At 46.9% G+C, this 18,756-nt stretch overlaps 1 long non-coding RNA gene across 1 annotated transcript in view; it reads right to left on the reverse strand.

Annotated features, from left to right (window-relative positions):
• LOC139263801 (uncharacterized) overlaps positions 1-18,756 on the reverse strand; it is a 558,088-nt gene that overhangs the window by 79,748 nt on the left and 459,584 nt on the right. The gene's annotated exons all lie outside the window — the stretch shown is intronic.

An 18,756-nucleotide genomic window follows, 5' to 3' on the forward strand; every position in this document is an offset into this window, starting at 1 on the left:
TCGAGTGGATAGGAAGGACCTGTTTCCCTTGGCAGAGGAGTCAACAACCAGGGGGCATAGATTTAAAGTAATTGGGGAGAGGTATAGAAGAGATTTGAGGGGAAATTTCTTCACCCAGAGGGTGGTGGGGGTCTGGAACTCACTGCCTGAAATGGTGGTAGAGGCAGAAACTCTCACCACATTTACAACATACTTGAATGTGCACTTAAAGTGCCGTAACCTACAGGGTTATGGACCAAGAGCTGGAAAATGGGATTAAGCTGGATAGCTCTTGGTTGGCCGGCGCAGACACAATGGGCCGTGCTGTAAGTTTCTATGATTCTATGATTCTTTGATATTGCCGTTCCTTCATTGTCGCTGGATCATGGGACTTCCTCGCTAACAGCACAATGGGAGTACCTTCACCACATAGACTGCAGCGGTTCAAGAATTTCTGCTATGCGCTGGCTGTATGCAAAATTCTCACTTATATATCTCGAGAAAATAAAAAGAGTGCTGCTGTATAATTGGAGATCGATTGGTTTCTACTCGTCACCCAAAGTAACTCCCTCAGAATTTTGGGGCCTAGTTTGTCTTGTTTCCTTTAAAGCCTATCTTAATTTTGTTTGTGGTCCTGCTGCAGTACCAATGCCCTGCTTCTATCACAAAGTCCCCCGTGTGCCATTATTGCATTATTGAGTAGTGGAAGGTGACCCATAATGCAATGCATCAGCAAGTCTGAGAGTACCTCAGATCAACTTTAATCTATTATTTGTGACCTCACCCTCGGAATGAAATCTGAAGCCACAGTGATGCATTCTTAAGGTGCAACTGGTGACTGGCCATTACTGTACATCTTCATGAATTTTTCACATGCATTATCAAGTACATTCAAACCCTCAGTTCAAATATTTTAATCTGAACTATCCATGAACTTCATCAAAGTAGTAAAATTTTTTTCAGCGAACAAAATAAACAAGCATTTATTACATAGGAACAGGAATAGGCCATTCAGCCGCTCAAGCCTGTTCCACCATTCAGTTGCATCATGACTGATCTGTATAACTTATTGTTAATTATATTGCTACTGTTTGCCTTTCCCCAGGCACCACCGAGCCCATGAATAAACGCAAAGGAAGTACATTTTCTGAACCTTAAGTGCATGGGGACTTAACAGATCGATAGATTTTGTCACTCACTCGCTTGTTCTGCGACCTGGATTTAAATCCATTCCTGATTAATTTTTCATCGTCGAGGAAGCAAGGACCCAGTTCTTTGTGAGCACAATGTTAACAACACAAAAATATGTTGGCATTAAGTTGGCACTCAGCTGTAAGAACACAGAATATTACAGCACAGAGACAGGTCCTTCAGCCCATCAATTGTGCCAGTGTCTTTTTTCCACATGAGTTACCTACTCTAATCCGACTTACCTGCTCGCCCCAATAACCTTTAATATGTCTTTTTCAAGCAACTATCTAATTTCCGTTTTAAAAGAAATTATGGTTTCTCTTTCAGTAATGAGTTGTGTCTCAGGGGGCGAAATTGCCCCATGGCCCATCCGGCGGTGCTAACCTTCCCGGCTCGGGTCGTTAAAGCCCGGGGCGGATGTCCCGACACGCCATGACATTGTCCCTTTGTGATCCGGAAACGAGGCTGAGCACTGTCTCGGACATTACGACTTATTTCGGGGCTGCTCCCGGGGCGGTAGCATGCTGCTGAGGTCAGCACCATGCTGAACAGGTCAGCGCTACACTTTATTGCAGAGGGGTCAATGATTGCGGCCTGGTCGAAATGAAGGCAGCCGACAATACAACATGGCTTCCCAGGGCGCATACGCCCTCACCTTTAAGGGGCGCCCCAGGTGGATGGCAGCACCCGGTGAAGCTGGTACTAACATTGGCCCGCTCCAGCCTGGCGTCCCGTGGGACAATTTCCCCCACGATGCGCAAAGGGGTCGGCGCGGGACAGTGAGGGGTCGGAGCACATGACGATAACTGCCAATCGCCCCCAAAATCTCAGGGGCAATTTCAGTCGAGGTACCACCACCGCCCGCCCCCAGGCGATAATAGATTTGCGCCCCATTAGCGCCTACCGGCGGCGCTAACATGTGCAAAAAGGGTCAATTTTGGCCCGTAAATGTTTTAAATCTCCCCTTTAATTTTTTTTTAAGTTATTTTAAATTGGTGACCTCTTGGAAAAATGTTGTTGCCTGCTGGTAGCAATTCATTACTACTGACCTTATCATAACTCTTCATAATCTTGAAGACCTCTATTAAGTCATCCCTAAGTTTCTCATCTATTGTGAAAAAGTCGCTGTTTCTTAGGTCTCTCTGCGTAATTATAACATCTCATCCCTGTAACCTCTGATTAAATCTATATTTAATTGGTGTTAGCTGTGGCTCATGGCTAGCACTCTCGCCTCTGAATCAGAACAGCAACAACCTGCACTTATATAATGCCTTTAACATAGTAAAACATCACTAAGCACTTCATAGGATCGCTATCAGCCAAAATAAGACAATGGACCACATCATGTGATATTAGGACAGATGACCAAAATCTTAGTAAAAGAGGTAGGCTATAAGGAGCGTCTTAAAGGTAGAGAAGAGGTAGAAAGGCAGAGAGGTTTAGGGAGAGAATTCCAGAGATTAGGTCCTATGCAGCGGAAGGCATTGGTGGAGTGATGAAAATGAGAAATGCGCAAGAGGCCATGTTGGGATGTGAAAACAAGGATGAAAATTTTGTGGGTTCAAGTCCCACTCCAGCAATTTGAGCACAAAATCTTGGCTGACACTCCAGTACAGTACTGAGAGTGCTACACTGTTGGAGATACCGGGGCCGAAATTCACCTCCCACCAAAAACGGGGCGCACCTACCGTGTTTGATGTTTTCATTGCGGCGGTGGATGTGGTGGCCTCTTGTGCGAAATTCAGCTCTTTGTCTTTTATTTTCGAGCGGGCCAGAAGTCGGTCATAATGGGGGCTGAAGTGGAGCGGCGAGCTGAAGATCGGTCATCAGAGTGGCGGAAATGGGGGCGGGCAGAGTGTCCGTCGCTATCACTCATCAGCGTAGCGCTGATGGCGTCATCACGCTGCCATGTCACCACCTCTCTCCCCTTCACTTGAAGATTTTGTGAGGTAAATTTTGCTTTGGGGCGTGAGATCGGCAGTGCATTCTTTGATGATGCACTTAGGAGGGTTTGGCAATAGCGAGGCAGAAGTGGGGACTGCCGGAAAAACCACCGAGGCGAATTTCGCGAGCGGCGGCCATTCAACAAATAATTGGCAGCCATTCGGCGCTGCTGCGTGGCCGCTGCCCTCCGGCAGTAACAGGTCTTATCGGGAGGCTGAATTTCGGCCGCGCCGTCTTTCAGATGAGGCATTGAACCGAGGCCCTGTCTGCCCTCTCAGATGGGTGTAAGAGATCTAGCGGCTGAAATTCACCCCTGCCGGAAGCAGGGCGCATTTACCGTGGCTCAGCTGTTTTCACCGCCACGGTGGATGCGGTGGCCTCTTGCGCGAATTTCAGCACTTTGACTTTTTTTTCCAGCGAGGTGAAAGTCGGTCATAATGGGGGCGGAAGTGGGGGCAGGGGCAGTGTCCGCTGCTGTCAGTCATCAGCGTGGCGCCGATTACATCATCATGCTGGCGCGTCACCGTGTCTCTCCCATTCACTTAACGGGGAGAGCCGCTGCGAGCTCTGCGATTCTTTTAGTTAGATCCACTGGGCCACCAGGGAGGGTTTCGGCTGGACCAGCGGCCTGGCACCCAAGAAGGGGCCCGGCCAAACCAGGAGGCGTAATTATCGGGCCGACCTGGCTGACGGCAGACAAAAAAAGAAATAAGGTGCCGGCCGCACCCTCATTTTGCACACACTGCAAACACAGTGCACCGGCAGGAGAAACTGTCGGGGGCACCACTCGGTGGCCGCAAGATATTTCAAGGCCTCTTCGCCACCACATTGCCACTTGAGACCTGCCTGATGCTTTGTTCAGCCAACCCTGTAAATGGGCGAGCATCCTGTCTGCCCGGAACTGGTGCCGTATTCTGCGAATTGGGGTCCTATGCCTAGGACCCTGAAGCAAAATTCAGATACAAATGGGCGGAGCTTGCGCTTACCAGCATTTATTGTCTAGGTCCACATGTGAAGATTGGCCTGTTAGGCAAGGGGTCATGGTGCTGCTGGTCTATAGAACAAGGAGGAGTGAAAAACTGATACGAGAGAGAGAGATGCAGAGAGAGACAGAGACAAAGGAAGAGACAGACAGAGAGAGAGAGACAGAGAGAGAGAGATAGAGATGGAGAGATATAGAGTTTAAGAACAGAACATAAGAACATAAGAAATAAGAGCAGGAGTAGGCCATTTGGCCCCCTGAGCCTGCTCCGTCATTTAATAAGATCATGGCTGATCTGATCATGGGAGCAGATCCACTTCCCTGCCCGCTCCCCATAACCCTTCACTCCCTTATCGCTCAAAAATCTGTCTATCTTCGCCTTAAATATATTCAATGACTCAGCCTCCACAGCTTTCTGGGGCAGAGAATTCCACAGATTTACAACCCTCTGAGAGAAGAAATTCCTCCTCATCTTAGTTTTAAATGGGCGACCCCTTATTCTAAAACTATGCCCCCTAGTTCTAGATTCCCCCATGAGTGGAAACATCCTCCCTGCATCTACCTTGTCAAGCCCCCTCATTATCTTATATGTCTCAATAAGATCACCTCTCATTCTTCTGAACTCAATGCGTACAGGTCCAACCTGCTCAACCTTTCTTCATAAGTCAACCCCTTCATCTCAGGAATCAACTGAGTGAACCTTCTCTGAACTGCCTCCAATGCAAGTATCTCCCTCCTTAAATATGGAGACCGAAACTGTACACAGTACTTCAGGTGTGGTCTCACCAATACTCTGTACAGTTGTAGCAGGACTTCCCTGCTTTTATACTCTTGCAATAAAGGTCAACATTCCATTTGCCTTCCTGATTACTTGCTGTACCTGCATGCTAACCTTTTGTGTTTCATGCACAAGGATCCCCAGGTCCCTCTGTACTGCAGCATTTTATAATTTTTCTCCATTTAAATAATAATTTTCTTTTTTATTTTATCTGCCTCACACTTTCCCACATTATACTACATCTGTCAAATTTTTGCCCACTCACTTAGCCTGTCTATATCCCTTTGCAGATTTTTTGTGTCCTCCTCATAACTTGCTTTCCCACCCATCTTTGTATCATCGGCAAACTTTGCTACATTCATTACACTTGGTTCCTTCATCCAAGTCATTAATATAGATTGTTTCACAGAGAGAGAAAGAGAGAGAGAGAGAGAGACAGACAAAGGAACAGAGAAAGAGAGATTCAGAGAGAGAGAGACAGAGAGAGCGAGGTTATTCATAAAGGATTGAAAAAGAGCAAACACATTATAGTACTATTGACCCTTTTAAATGCAATACGCAGTAAGGCTGCAGGTGAAGCTGAAGTATAACTGACTGTCTAACCATGCTCCATACGGTTTTCCATTCTGTCCAGATAAACATTACACTGAAGATTGGCTGCTGTCTATTATGGAAACATTCAGAACACTTCCTTTCCTACGCACAGGAAATTTTACCAATGCAAACCAGATGAGTGGCAATTCTCATGTACAGCCTTGTACTCCACGAACGTACGCAAGCTGGCATTAGCTCACAGGGTTTAACAAGGACTCTTTGAGGTTACTTTATGTTCGTGACTGGGCGATATTTATTACAGTAAGGAGCTGGAAAAACAAAATTGCACAATGTTCTCCATTTTTGTGCTTTAATAGCAGATATTTTCAGTAAAACATGATTCATGTGTTTCCAACATTATAATATTGTTCACAAACACAATTAGTTTAATTACACTGTATGCCATTGATCTTGGATGGGAAGCTCTGGGCTAAAGCTACCACTTATGTGAATTAAGCATTAAATAAAGTCCTCCAGTAATTTAGGCCATTCTACAGGTAAGATAAGAAAGAAAGACTTACATTTATATAGTGCGTTACATAACCATTGGACGTCCCAAAGTGGTCTACAGCCAATGAAGTACTTTTTGAAGTGTAGTCAGTGTTGTAATGTAGGAAACGCGGCAGCCAATTTGCATACAGCAGACCCCCACAAACAACAATGTGATAATTATCAGATAATCTGTTTTGTGATGTTGGTTGAGGAATAAATATTTCCAGGACACTGGGGACAACTGCCCTGCTCTGCTTCGAAATAGTGCCATGGGATCTTTAACTTCCACCTGAGAGAGCAGACGGGGCATCGGTTTAACGTCTCATCCAAAAGACGGCATCTCCGACAGTGCAGCACTCCCAGTGTTAGCCTACATTTTTCTGCTCAAGTTTCTGGAGTGGGACTGGAACCCTCTGACCCACTGAGCCGCATTTGACACTGATAGGTGGGCAACACAATCCATATTCTAACAGTTTGTCACTGCCCTTGATGTTTTGGTTGAGAGATTAGGTTGAAAGTGAAGAAGAGTTTCTTCAGATTTGTTTTTTCTACAGACTGAGCCATTGGCACAGCCACATGGTTCACTTCAGATTAAAGGTAGAAATCCAGGTTTCAAAGCATCAGCGGCAGCACACAGGGCATCCAAAAAAGAAACCCTGCCAAGATTTCAGCATGTGAAACTTTGCCAAGTATTTGTTTGTTTTCAGTTCAATTTTTTGTGAAGTGTCATCAGGCCACACACATCCAATATTACTGTTCATAATTTTGCTTCATTTCTAGTAAGTTAATGCAGGACACTTTACAAGCTAATTAGACCTATTGGAAGCAATTAACGCCTGAGTGATATAATAGCTTAAAGTCCTCAATAGAATCTTGGCCCCATAGTTTTTATTAACAAATGTAAAAACAAAAAGTGCACATCAGACAATAACTGTTGAGAGAGGAAGGACTTTTCTTCATCAACCTGAAATATTAACCCTACCTTCATGACTGCACAGATCAACCTAAAATATTAACCCTACCTTCATCACTCCACAGATGCTGGCTGACCAACTAAGTGTGCCCATCATTTTCTGCGGGTACTTTACCTTGGCGCCAAACCTCATTCCATCAGGTCTTCTGGATGTTGGACATAGAATTGAGTTGCAAGGGTCACCTGCTTCCAGGTTCTGTTGTGGAAAGATGCCCTGGAGTAGCTACCTCACCACAATTTAGGTGGACAAAGTATACATGCCACAAAGTATTTACTCTCATAAGAACATAAGAACATAAGAATTAGGAACAGGAGTAGGCCATCTAGCCCCTCGAGTCTGCTCCGCCATTCAACAAGATCATGGCTGATCTGGCCGTGGACTCAGCTCCACTTACCCGCCCGCTCCCCGTAACTCTAATTCCCTTATTGGTTAAAAATCTATCTATCTGTGACTTGAATACATTCAATGAGCTAGCCTCAACTGCTTCCTTGGGCAGAGAATTCCACAGACTCACAACCCTCTGGGAGAAGAAATTCCTTCTCAGCTCGGTTTTAAATTGGCTCCCCCGTATTTTGAGGCTGTGCCCCCTAGTTCTAATAAGAACTGTCACCCTGTTACAGGTGAACTACTGTTATATGTTGATAAGTATCTCCACTATCACACCATGGCATACTACTCTTTGTAGCTGTAGAAAATATTATCTGCTGTTAGCTGCAAATGGGCCTACTGCTTCTCCTCTTCCACGGTTGGGCCTCTTTGGATGCCAACACTGTGCTGCAGACAATGGTGATGTTTGAGAATGTGGTCGTGTAAGACTCCCCTTGATGTGTCTAAGCATCTGAAGCACAGATTGTCTTATCCTCCTGGAAGATAGATGAGCCTCTGCATTCACTTTCAGACCTTACGTGATGATTTCATTAACCAGGTCTCATGGGAAGCAGCCTTCAAGTCAGCCTTCTCCTTCAAGAACCCAAGCACAGAGGACAGCCTGCAAAGAAAAGCATTGTGACTGCTACTAAGAGAGTGATCATTAACCTGTGTTGCTGGTCACTGACCAACTGGACATTGATGGAGTGTGGTTCACAAACAGTGTGAACCTGGCAATGTCTCCAGGGGTTTGGATGGCCGCATGGGTTCCAGGATATGCCTTCTTTCATCTTGTGCCACTTCAAAATGACATATTGCAGTAGAATTGCTTTCAAAGCAGCCCCCAGCCTCAATGTCACATTAACTAGTAGACGATGCTAGACTCTGTACAGTTAGACACTGTGATGCTCCTTGAGGAGGAGTGAAAGATGAGATTGTAGCAGCAGTTTTACAGATCCACTCTTCTTTAAAGACCTTCCTGTAAACCCTTTCTTCACTGTCAGTTTCTCTGATATTAGAAAGAATGATACTTCTGCTTGTCTGGTAACATCAACAATTCCTCTATTTTCTGATCCAAAAATGAAGCGGAAATCACGGGACGTGAGAATCGGTGACAAGGTCATCATTTATTGCCCGTTCCTAATTGCCCTTGAGAAGCCACTTGCTTTCCAGGATTTTGACCCAGCAATGATGAAGAAATGGCAATGTACTTCCAAGTCAGGATGGTGTGTAACTTGGAAAGGAACTTGCAGCTCATGGTGTTCCCATGCACCTGCTACCCCTGGACTTCTAGGTGGTAGAGATCGCAGATTTGGGAGGTGCTATCGAAGAAGCCATGGGGAGTTGCGGCAGTGCATCTTGAAGATGACACACACCAGAGCCACGGTGCGCCGATGGTGGAGGGAACGAAGGTTGAAGGTGGTGGATGGGGTGCCAATCAAGTGGGCTGCTTTGTCCTAGGTGGTGTCAAGCTTCTTGCGTGTTGCTGGAGCTGCACTCATCCAGGCAAGTGGAGAGTATCCCATCACACTCCTGACTTATGCCCTGTAGATAGTGGAAAGGTTCTGGGAAGACAAGAGGTGAGTCACTCGCTGCAGAATATCCAGCCTCTAAGCTGCTCTTGTAGTCACAGTATGTGGCTAGACAGCACATACCTGGGCAGTTTTCCACATTGTCGGGTAGATGCCAGTGTTGTAGTTGTGCTGGAACACTACCTCATCCTGTTTGTTGTTTAAATGCCCACCACCATTCATAACTCGATGTGGCAGGACTGCAGAACTTTGATCTGATTTGTTGGTTGTCGGATTGCTTAGTTCTGTCTAAAGCATGCTGCTTCCACTGTTTAGAATGCATGTAATCCTGTACTGCAGCTTCCCCAGGTTGGCACCTCATTTTCGGTTCGCCTAGTGCTGCTCCTGGCGTGCTCTTCTACACTCCTCATTGAACCAGGGTTGATCCCCTTGGCTAGAGACACGGCTAGTCTTGGAGCACAAGTCATCAGCACGACAGCCAGGATGTTTTGGAGCAATACCTTTGCTGTATCCAGTGCGCTCAGCATTTCTTAGTATCAAATGGAGTGAATCGAATTGGCTGAAGACATCTGTGATGGTGAGAACTTCAGGAGGAGGCCAAGATGGATCATCCTCTTGACACTTCTGGCTGAAGTTAGTTACAAACGCTTCAGTCTCATCTTTTGCACTCACGTGCTGGGCTCCCCCATCATTGAGGATGGGGATGTTCATAGAAGCACCTCCTCCCTGTTTGTTGTTTAATTGCCCACCACCATTCATGACTCAATGTGGCAGGACTGCAGAACTTCGATCCGATTTGTTGGTTGTCGGATTGCTTAGCTCTGTGTATAGCATGCTGCTTCCGCTGTTTACCATACATGTTGTAAAGTCCTTACTCTACAGTATGAAACCACATGAGGCACATTCTGGAGACAAGGTCACTCTGTGCCCTTAACTCTTTATTCACAGGACTCCAAAGACGATGACCCTGCGTGGGACCTCCCTTTTTATACCTGTGTGATCAGGTAAGGCGTGTCTCCCACAAGTTCACCCCTTGTGGGCAAAGTGTGCATCTAGGTTGAGTGTATACAGTAATACAGTGGTGTTACATTGTGGTTACATACATGACATCACCTCCCCCCACCAAAGTCTTATTGGGATCATAGGTTTAGTCTTTCAGGTGGTCTACGCTCCCTCGTGGAGCACCGCTGTTGGGGCTCTGGTTGTTGGACACTGACGTGAGTGTCTGTCACCTGTGGTGATTCCACCTGTCCAGGCTGACCGCAGGGACTGTGCATTCTTTGGATTGCTCTTGTTGTTCGTTCACTGGCGGTGTTGTGAGCTCTATCTCATAGTCTTCTTCAGGTTCCTCCGTGTCGATGCTGAACCTTTTTTTTACTTGGTCCAGATGCTTACGGCATATCTGACCATTGTTGAGTTTTAGCACGATGACCCTATTCCCCTCTTTGTCAATTACAGTACCCTCAAGCCATTTGGGCCCCATGGCGTGATTGAGGACGAATATTGGATCATTTATTTCTATACATCTTCCCCTCGAATTACGGTCATGGTACTCGTTTTGTGACTTGCGCTTGCCCTCAACTATGTCGGTCAGGACTGGGTGAATGAGGGACAACAGAGTTTTGAGTGACCGTTTCATTAGTAGCTCTGCGGGCGGGACCCCCGTGAGCGAGTGCAGTCGGGATTTATAGGCCAGCAGGAGGCGCGATAGGCGGCATTGTAGGGAGGGTCCTTGAATCCTGAGCATACCTTGCTTAATGATTTGGACCGCACGTTCCGCCTGGCCATTGGAGGTCGGCTTGAACGGCGCAGTCCTGATGTGGTTGATGCCATTGCCCGACATAAACTCTCGGAATTCATAGCTTGTGAAACATGGGCCATTATCACTAACCAGGATGTCTGGCAAGCCATGGGTTGCAAAGATTGCACGTAGGCTTTCCACAGTGGTGGATGACGTGCATGAGTTCAGAATGATGCACTCGATCCATTTCGAGTACGCATCTACCACAATAAGGAACATCTTTCCCATGATCAGGCCCGCATAGTCAACATGAATGCGTGACCAGGGCCTGGTGGGCCAAGGCCACGGGCTGAGCGGGGCCTCACTGGGGGCATTACCCAGCTGGGCACACGTCGTGCACCTGCGAACACAATATTCCAGGTCTGAATCAATTCCAGGCCACCAAACGTGTGACCGGGCAATGGCCTTCATCAGCACAATGCCTGGGTGCTCGCTGTGGAGCTCCCTGATGAATACCTCCCTGCCCTTCTGGGGCATAACTACCCGGCTGCCCCATAGTAGGCAGTCGGCTTGAATGGAGAGCTCATCCATCCGTCTGTGGAATGGTCTGACCTCCATAGGGCATGCTCCGTGTGCGGGCGCCCAATCCCCAGTCAGGACACATTTCTTAATCAGGGATAGGAGGGGATCTCTGTTAGTCCAGATTTTGATCTGGCGGGCCTGTGATGAGGGAGCCTGCGCTGTCAAAGGCATCGACAGCCATGACCATCTCGGCGCTTTGCTCCGCTGTCCCCTCAGAGGTGGCCAGTGGAGCAAATTTCAGTGCCGGGTCGGTGCCGGATGGAGTAGTCATAAGCAGCCAGCATGAGAGCCCATCGCTGTATGCGAGCTGATGCGCTGGCATTGATGGCCTTGCTGTCTGACAACAGGGATATTAATGGCTTGTGGTCCGTCTCTAATTCAAACTTCCTACCAAAGAGGTATTGATGCATTTTTTTTACACCATAGACACATGCAAGCGCTTCCTTCTCGACCATCCCACCGTGCGTGGTGATGGTGGTCAGTAGTTTAGATTCATCGGCCAGTTCCTGGGTCATATGGGCTGAAGTGAGGTCGAACTTGGTGAACAGCTTGCGTGGCGAAGAGGTCCTCCACTCTCGGGAGCGGGTATTGATCTTGTAGGGACACCCGATTGATGGTGGCCTTGTAGTCGTCACAGATCCTGACAGAGCCATCCGCTTTTAGGACGGGAATGATGGGGCTCGCCCAGTCGCTGAATTCAACAGGCGAGATGATGCCCTCTCTCAACAGCCGGTCCAATTCGCTCTCGATCTTTTACATACATCACATACGGCACCGCTCTGGGTTTGTGGTGCACTGGCCTGGTGTCCGGGGTGATGTGCATCACTACTTTAGTGCCTTTGAAAGTCCTGACACCAGGTTGGAATCATGAATCGAATTGTTGTAGGACTTGTGAGCATGAACTTTGCTCTGTTCCCTCGAACAGTTCCAACACGGTCATCTCATTCCTTCAGGACTTCGTGTTCCCGTACTGGTACACCACCCAGTTTTCCTAAGCGTGTTCTGTGAGAGAATTTATTTTATATATAATTGTAGAAGTTGTGTTAATCATTACTTTCTGTGACTTTTTTTATTGACATTGCATGAACATCCCCCCATTTCCAGTTCATCTCGGCTAACCAGCTCCTCCCCAACAGTGCGGGACCATTGCCCGGGACAATCCAGAGCGGCAGCCGATTCACTAATCCATTGTGTGTGACAGCCATCATTGCACTGCCTAGCACCGGAATGATTTTTTTAGTGTAAGTCTGTAATTGTGTCTCAATACGTGCTAATTTGGGTCTACTAGCTTTAAGTGGCCATAGCTTCTCAAATTGCTGAACGCCCATGAGTGACTGGCTGGCCCCAGTGTCCAGCTCCATGCGCACTGGGATGTCATTTAATAAAACCCTCATCATCATTGGTGGCGTTTTGGTGTATGAACTGTGAATATTCGCCACATGGACCCGCTGAACCTCGGCGTCCATCGATTTGCCCCAAAAGTCATCCTGCCTCAAAGAACCCTCTTCTGGTCCATCCACCTCATATATTAGTCTGGTTGCAGACTTCCTGCACATTCGAGCTAAGTGGCCACTGAGATTGCAGTTCCTGCAGACAAACTGTTGAAATCTGTAAGATCTAGCTGAGTGTTTTCCCCCACACCTCCAGCATGAGTTAAAATTTCCATTGTTGAGAACAAAGGGACTATGGCCAGGCATTCCGCGCTGACTGTCCCTTTGACTGCTCTTAAGTACCCTATTAGTGGGTGTCAATGGCCCCATTCCGGGCCACATTGTCCACTGTGATGGCGTAAATGTCCGTTCAGCCTGCCATTGTCTCTGTTGAAGTCCTACTCTGGGGTCTATTGCTGCCTGGGGAGTGTCGGACTGCCCCTGCCTGCCTGCGGGGCTCTGAGTCGCATTGATGATGTTGACTCCCTGATCCATCGCCGCGTTAGAGGCAGAATTGCGCGCGTATATTATTTTCGTCTCTTCCTCCCCTGCCATGAAGGTTTGAGCTATCAACGTCGCCGCTTTCAAGATCAAATCTTTGGTCTCAATTAATTTGTGGAAAATTCCCGCATGACTGATGCCCTCGATAAAGAAGTCCCTTAGCATCTCCCCCCTGCAGGCATCTGTGAACTTACAGAGGCTGGCCAAACGCCGGAGGTCCGCAACGAAATCTGGTATGCTCTGTCCTTCACGACGTCGGTGGGTGTAGAATCTGTGTCGGGCCATATGTATGCTACTCGCCGGTTTGAGGTGCTCCCCGATCAATTTGCTAAGTTCTTCAAAGGTTTTGTCCACCGGCTTTTCGGGTGTTAGTAAGTCCTTCATGAACGCGTAATCTTTGGTCCGCAGCTGGTCAAAAGATGAGCCCGTCGCTTGTCGGCCGCTGCATCCCCCAGCCATTCTTTCGTAATGAAGTTTTGCTGCGACAAAATCGTCCCAGTCTTCCCCAACACAGTACCGTTCCTCTGTGCTACCGCTGGCCATTCTCGTGGGTCGTGAATTCCCGTTTCTCGTCGCCAATGTAAAGTCCTTACTCTACAGTATGAAACCACACGAGGCACATTCTGGGGACAAGGTCCCTCTGTGACCATAACTCTTTATTCACAGGACTCCAAAGATGCTGACCCTGCGTGGGACCTCCCTTTTTATACCTGTGTAATCATGTAAGGAGTGTCTCCCACAAGTTCACCCCTTGTGGTCAAGGTGTGCATCTAGGTTGAGTATATACAGTAATACAGTGGTGTTACATTGTGGTTACATACATGACACATGTAATCCTGTGTTGTAGCTTCCCCAGGTTGGCATCTCATTTTAGGTATGCCTGGTGCTGCTCCTGGCATACTCTTCTGCACTCTTCATTGCACCAGGGTTGATCCCTGGCTTGATGATAATGGTAGAGTAAGGAGTATGGTGGGCCATGAGGTTACAGATTGTGGTGGAATACAATTTTGCTGCTGCTGACGGCCACATCGCCTCATGGATGCTCATTTTTTGTTGCTAGATCTGTTCTGAATCTCTCCCATTTAGTACGTGGTAGTACCACACAACACGATGGAGGGAGTCCTCAGTGTGAAGAAGGGACTCAGTCTCCACAAGGACTGTGTGATGGTCACTCCTACCAATACTGTCAGGGACCGTGCATCTGCGACAGGTGAGACCGAGTTTTTCCCCCTCATGTTGGTTATGTCACCACCTGCTGCAGGCCCAGTTTGGCAGCTATGTTTTTCAGGGCTCAGCCAGCAGTGGTCCTACCAAGCATTGGTGATGGATATTTAAGACCCCCACCCAGAGTACATCCTGTACCCATGTTACTTCTTCCAAGCGGTGTTCAACATGGATTCATCAGCTGAGGGTCAATGGTAATCAGCAGGGGCTTCCCTTGCCCATGTCAATTAATGGCGAGGGCCACTCCCTCTTGACTGCATACCACAGTGCCACCACCTCTGGTAGGTCTGGCCAGCCGGTGGGACAGGAGATTCCCAGAGATGGTAATGGAGTCTGGAATGTTGGCTGAAAGGTATGATTCTGTTTGATACAGCTGAACGGATTGTTTGGCCATTTCGGAGGGCAGTTAAGAGTCAACCACATTGCTGTGGGTCTGGAGTCACATATCGGTCAGACCAGGTAAGGACGGCAGATTTCCTTTCCAGTGAACCAGATGGGTTTTATGACAAACCGGTATTTTCATCATTACCATTACTGATACTAGCGTTTTCTTCCAGATTTATTAAATTAAATTTAAATTCCCCAGCTGTTGTGGTGGGATTTGAACTCATGTTTCTGGATCATTAGTCCAGGCCTCTGGATTACTAGTCCAGTGACATAACCGCAAAGCTACCACACCCCATTGTGAACAATGGGTTTTAATATTGGACTTATAAATGCGCAAACGCACGCTGTTAGCAGGAGGATCTATTATGGCATTTCTGTTCTCGTGCTTTGCTCAGTCCCTTCCTCCCAACCCTGCACACAAATACAATTGCTTTGTTAAAGCATTTTGGTGCTTGGGTAAACACGATCTTTCCCCCAAACGTGTACGATAATGTTTTCATTTTAACCACTAGGAGAAGCAAGTTGATCTGGAAAAGACTTCCTTTACGTAATACGAGTGGCAATATCTGTGACTGAGTTAAGACAAAGGTTATCAGTCACAGTGGGCCCAACTCCGATCAAGCCTTCGCTGCTGTTGTGAGCTGTCGGCCTCCCATAACTCTTCCCTGTTCAGATTTTCTTAACATTTTTATTAATACTGGAAGTCTGCCACCTGACTGCTGGCATTGAGCTATCCTTGTTCCTGTCCTAAAAAGGACAGAATCTTCTACCTCTGATAGATGCGGCTTTGTCCACCCCCTACCCGCAATAGAGCATTTCAATGCCTTGGGGGGACTGCTGGCATCTTTTACCTTCTCTCCTACTGTTTATAATAATTTCCTTGAGCTCTAACCTTTGTGCCAATGGTCAAAGTGTGTTAAAAAGACAAGCCTGAAGGCTCTGTGCCTCAATGCAAGGAGTATTCGGAATAAGGTGGATGAATTAACTGCGCAAGATAGCAGTTAACGGATACGATGTGATTGGCATCACGGAGACAGGGCTCCAGGGTGACCAAGGCTGGGAACTCAACATACAAGGGTATTCAGCATTTAGGAAGGACAGACAGAAAGGAAAAGGAGGCGGGGTGGCGTTGCTGGTTAAAGAGGAAATTAATGCAATTGTAAGAAAGGACATAGAAACATAGAAACATAGAAAATAGGTGCAGGAGTAGGCCATTCGGCCCTTCTAGCCTGCACCGCCATTCAATGAGTTCATGGCTGAACATGCAACTTCAGTACCCCATTCCTGCTTTCTCACCATACCCCTTGATCCCCCTAGTAGTAAGGACTTCATCTAACTCCTTTTTGAATATATTTAGTGAATTGGCCTCAACAACTTTCTGTGGTAGAGAATTCCACAGGTTCACCACTCTCTGGGTGAAGAAATTCCTCCTCATCTCGGTCCTAAATGGCTTACCCCTTATCCTTAGACTGTGTCCCCTGGTTCTGGACTTCCCCAACATTGGGAACATTCTTCCTGCATCGAACCTGTCTAACCCCGTCAGAATTTTAAACGTTTCTATGAGGTCCCCTCTCATTCTTCTGAACTCCAGTGAATACAAGCCCAGTTGATCCAGTCTTTCTTGATAGGTCAGTCCCGCCATCCCGGGAATCAGTCTGGTGAACCTTCGCTGCACTCCCTCAATAGCAAGAATGTCCTTCCTCAAGTTAGGAGACCAAAACTGTACACAATACTCCAGGTGTGGCCTCACCAAGGCCCTGTACAATTGTAGCAACACCTCCCTGCCCTTATACTCAAATCCCCTCGCTATGAAGGCCAACATGCCATTTGCTTTCTTAACCGCCTGCTGTACCTGCATGCCAACCTTCAATGACTGATGTACCATGACACCCAGGTCTCTTTGCACCTGACCTTTTCCTAATCTGTCACCATTCAGATAATAGTCTGTCTCTCTGTTTTTACCACCAAAGTGGATAACCTCACATTTATCCACATTATACTTCATCTGCCATGCATTTGCCCACTCACCTAACCTATCCAAGTCGCTCTGCAGCCTCATAGAATCCTCCTTGCAGCTCACACTGCCACCCAACTTAGTGTCATCCGCAAATTTGGAGATACTACATTTAATCCCCTCGTCTAAATCATTAATGTACAGTGTAAACAGCTGGGGCCCCAACACAGAACCTTGCGGTACCCCACTAGTCACTGCCTGCCATTCTGAAAAGTCCCCATTTACTCCTACTCTTTGCTTCCTGTCTGACAACCAGTTCTCAATCCATGTCAGCACACTACCCCCAATCCCATGTGCTTTAACTTTGCACATTAATCTCTTGTGTGGGACCTTGTCGAAAGCCTTCTGAAAGTCCAAATATACCACATCAACTGGTTCTCCCTTGTCCACTCTACTGGAAACATTCTCAAAAAATTCCAGAAGATTTGTCAAGCATGATTTCCCTTTTACATGCTGACTTGGACCTATCATATTACCTCTTTCCAAATGCACTGCGATGACATCCTTAATAATTGATTCCATCATTTTACACACTACCGATGTCAGGCTGACCGGTCTGTAATTCCCTGTTTTCTCTCTCCCTCCTTTTTTAAAAAGTGGGGTTACATTGGCTACCCTCCACTCCATAGGAACTGATCCAGAGTCAATGGAATGTTGGAAAATGACTGTCAATGCATCCATTATTTCCAGGGCCACCTCCTTAAGTACTCTGGGATGCAGTCCATCAGGCCCTGGGGATTTATCGGCCTTCAATCCCATCAATTTCCCCAACACAATTTCCCGACTAATAAGGATTTCCCTCAGTTCCTCCTCCTTACTAGACCCTCCGACCCCTTTTATATCCGGAAGGTTGTTTGTGTCCTCCTCAGTGAATACCGAACCAAAGTACTTGTTCAATTGGTCCGCCATTTGTTTGTTCCCCGTTATGACTTCCCCTGATTCTGACTGCAGGGGACCTACGTTTGTCTTTACTAACCTTTTTCTCTTTACATATCTATAGAAACTTTTGCAATCCGTCTTAATGTTCCCTGCAAGCTTCTTCTCGTACTCCATTTTCCCTGCCCTAATCAAACCCTTTGTCCTCCTCTGCTGAGTTCTAAATTTCTCCCAGTCCCCGGGTTCTCTGCTATTTCTGGCCAATTTGTATGCCACTTCCTTGGCTTTAATGCTATCCCTGATTTCCCTTGATAGCCACGGTTGAGCCACCTTCCCTTTTTTATTTTTACGACAGACAGGAATGTACAATTGTTGTAGTTCATCCATGCGGTCTCTAAATGTCTGCCATTGCCCATCCACAGTCAACCCCTTCAGTATCATTCGCCAATCTATCCTAGCCAATTCATGCCTCATACCTTCAAAGTTACCCTTCTTTAAGTTCTGGACCATGGTCTCTGAATTAACTGTTTCATTCTCCATCCTAATGCAGAATTCCACCATATTATGGTCACTCTTCCCCAAGGGGCCTCGCACAACGAGATTGCTAATTAATCCTCTCTCATTACACAACACCCAGTCTAAGATGGCCTCCCCCCTAGTTGGTTCCTCGACATATTGGTCTAAAAAACCATCCCTTATGCACTCCAGGAAATCCTCCTCTACCGTATTACTTCCAGTTTGGTTAACCCAATCTATGTGCATATTAAAGTCACCCATTATAACTGCTGCACCTTTATTGCACGCACCCCTAATTTCATGTTTGATGCCCTCCCCAACATCACTACTACTGTTTGGAGGTCTGTACACAACTCCCACTAACGTTTTTTGTCCTTTGGTATTCTGCAGCTCTACCCATATAGATTCCACATCATCCAAGCTAATGTCCTTCCGAACTATTGCCTTAATTTGCTCCTTAACCAGCAATGCTACCCCACCTCCTTTTCCTTTTATTCTATCTTTCCTGAATGTTGAATACCCCTGGATGTTGAGTTCCCAGCCCTGATCATCCTGGAGCCACGTCTCCGTAATCCCAATCACATCATATTTGTTAACATCTATTTGCACAGTTAATTCATCCACTTTATTGCAGATACTCCTTGCATTAAGAC

The sequence above is a fragment of the Pristiophorus japonicus genome, chromosome 5 (genome assembly GCF_044704955.1).
Source record: "Pristiophorus japonicus isolate sPriJap1 chromosome 5, sPriJap1.hap1, whole genome shotgun sequence".
In the NCBI taxonomy this organism is placed as follows: domain Eukaryota; kingdom Metazoa; phylum Chordata; class Chondrichthyes; family Pristiophoridae; genus Pristiophorus; species Pristiophorus japonicus.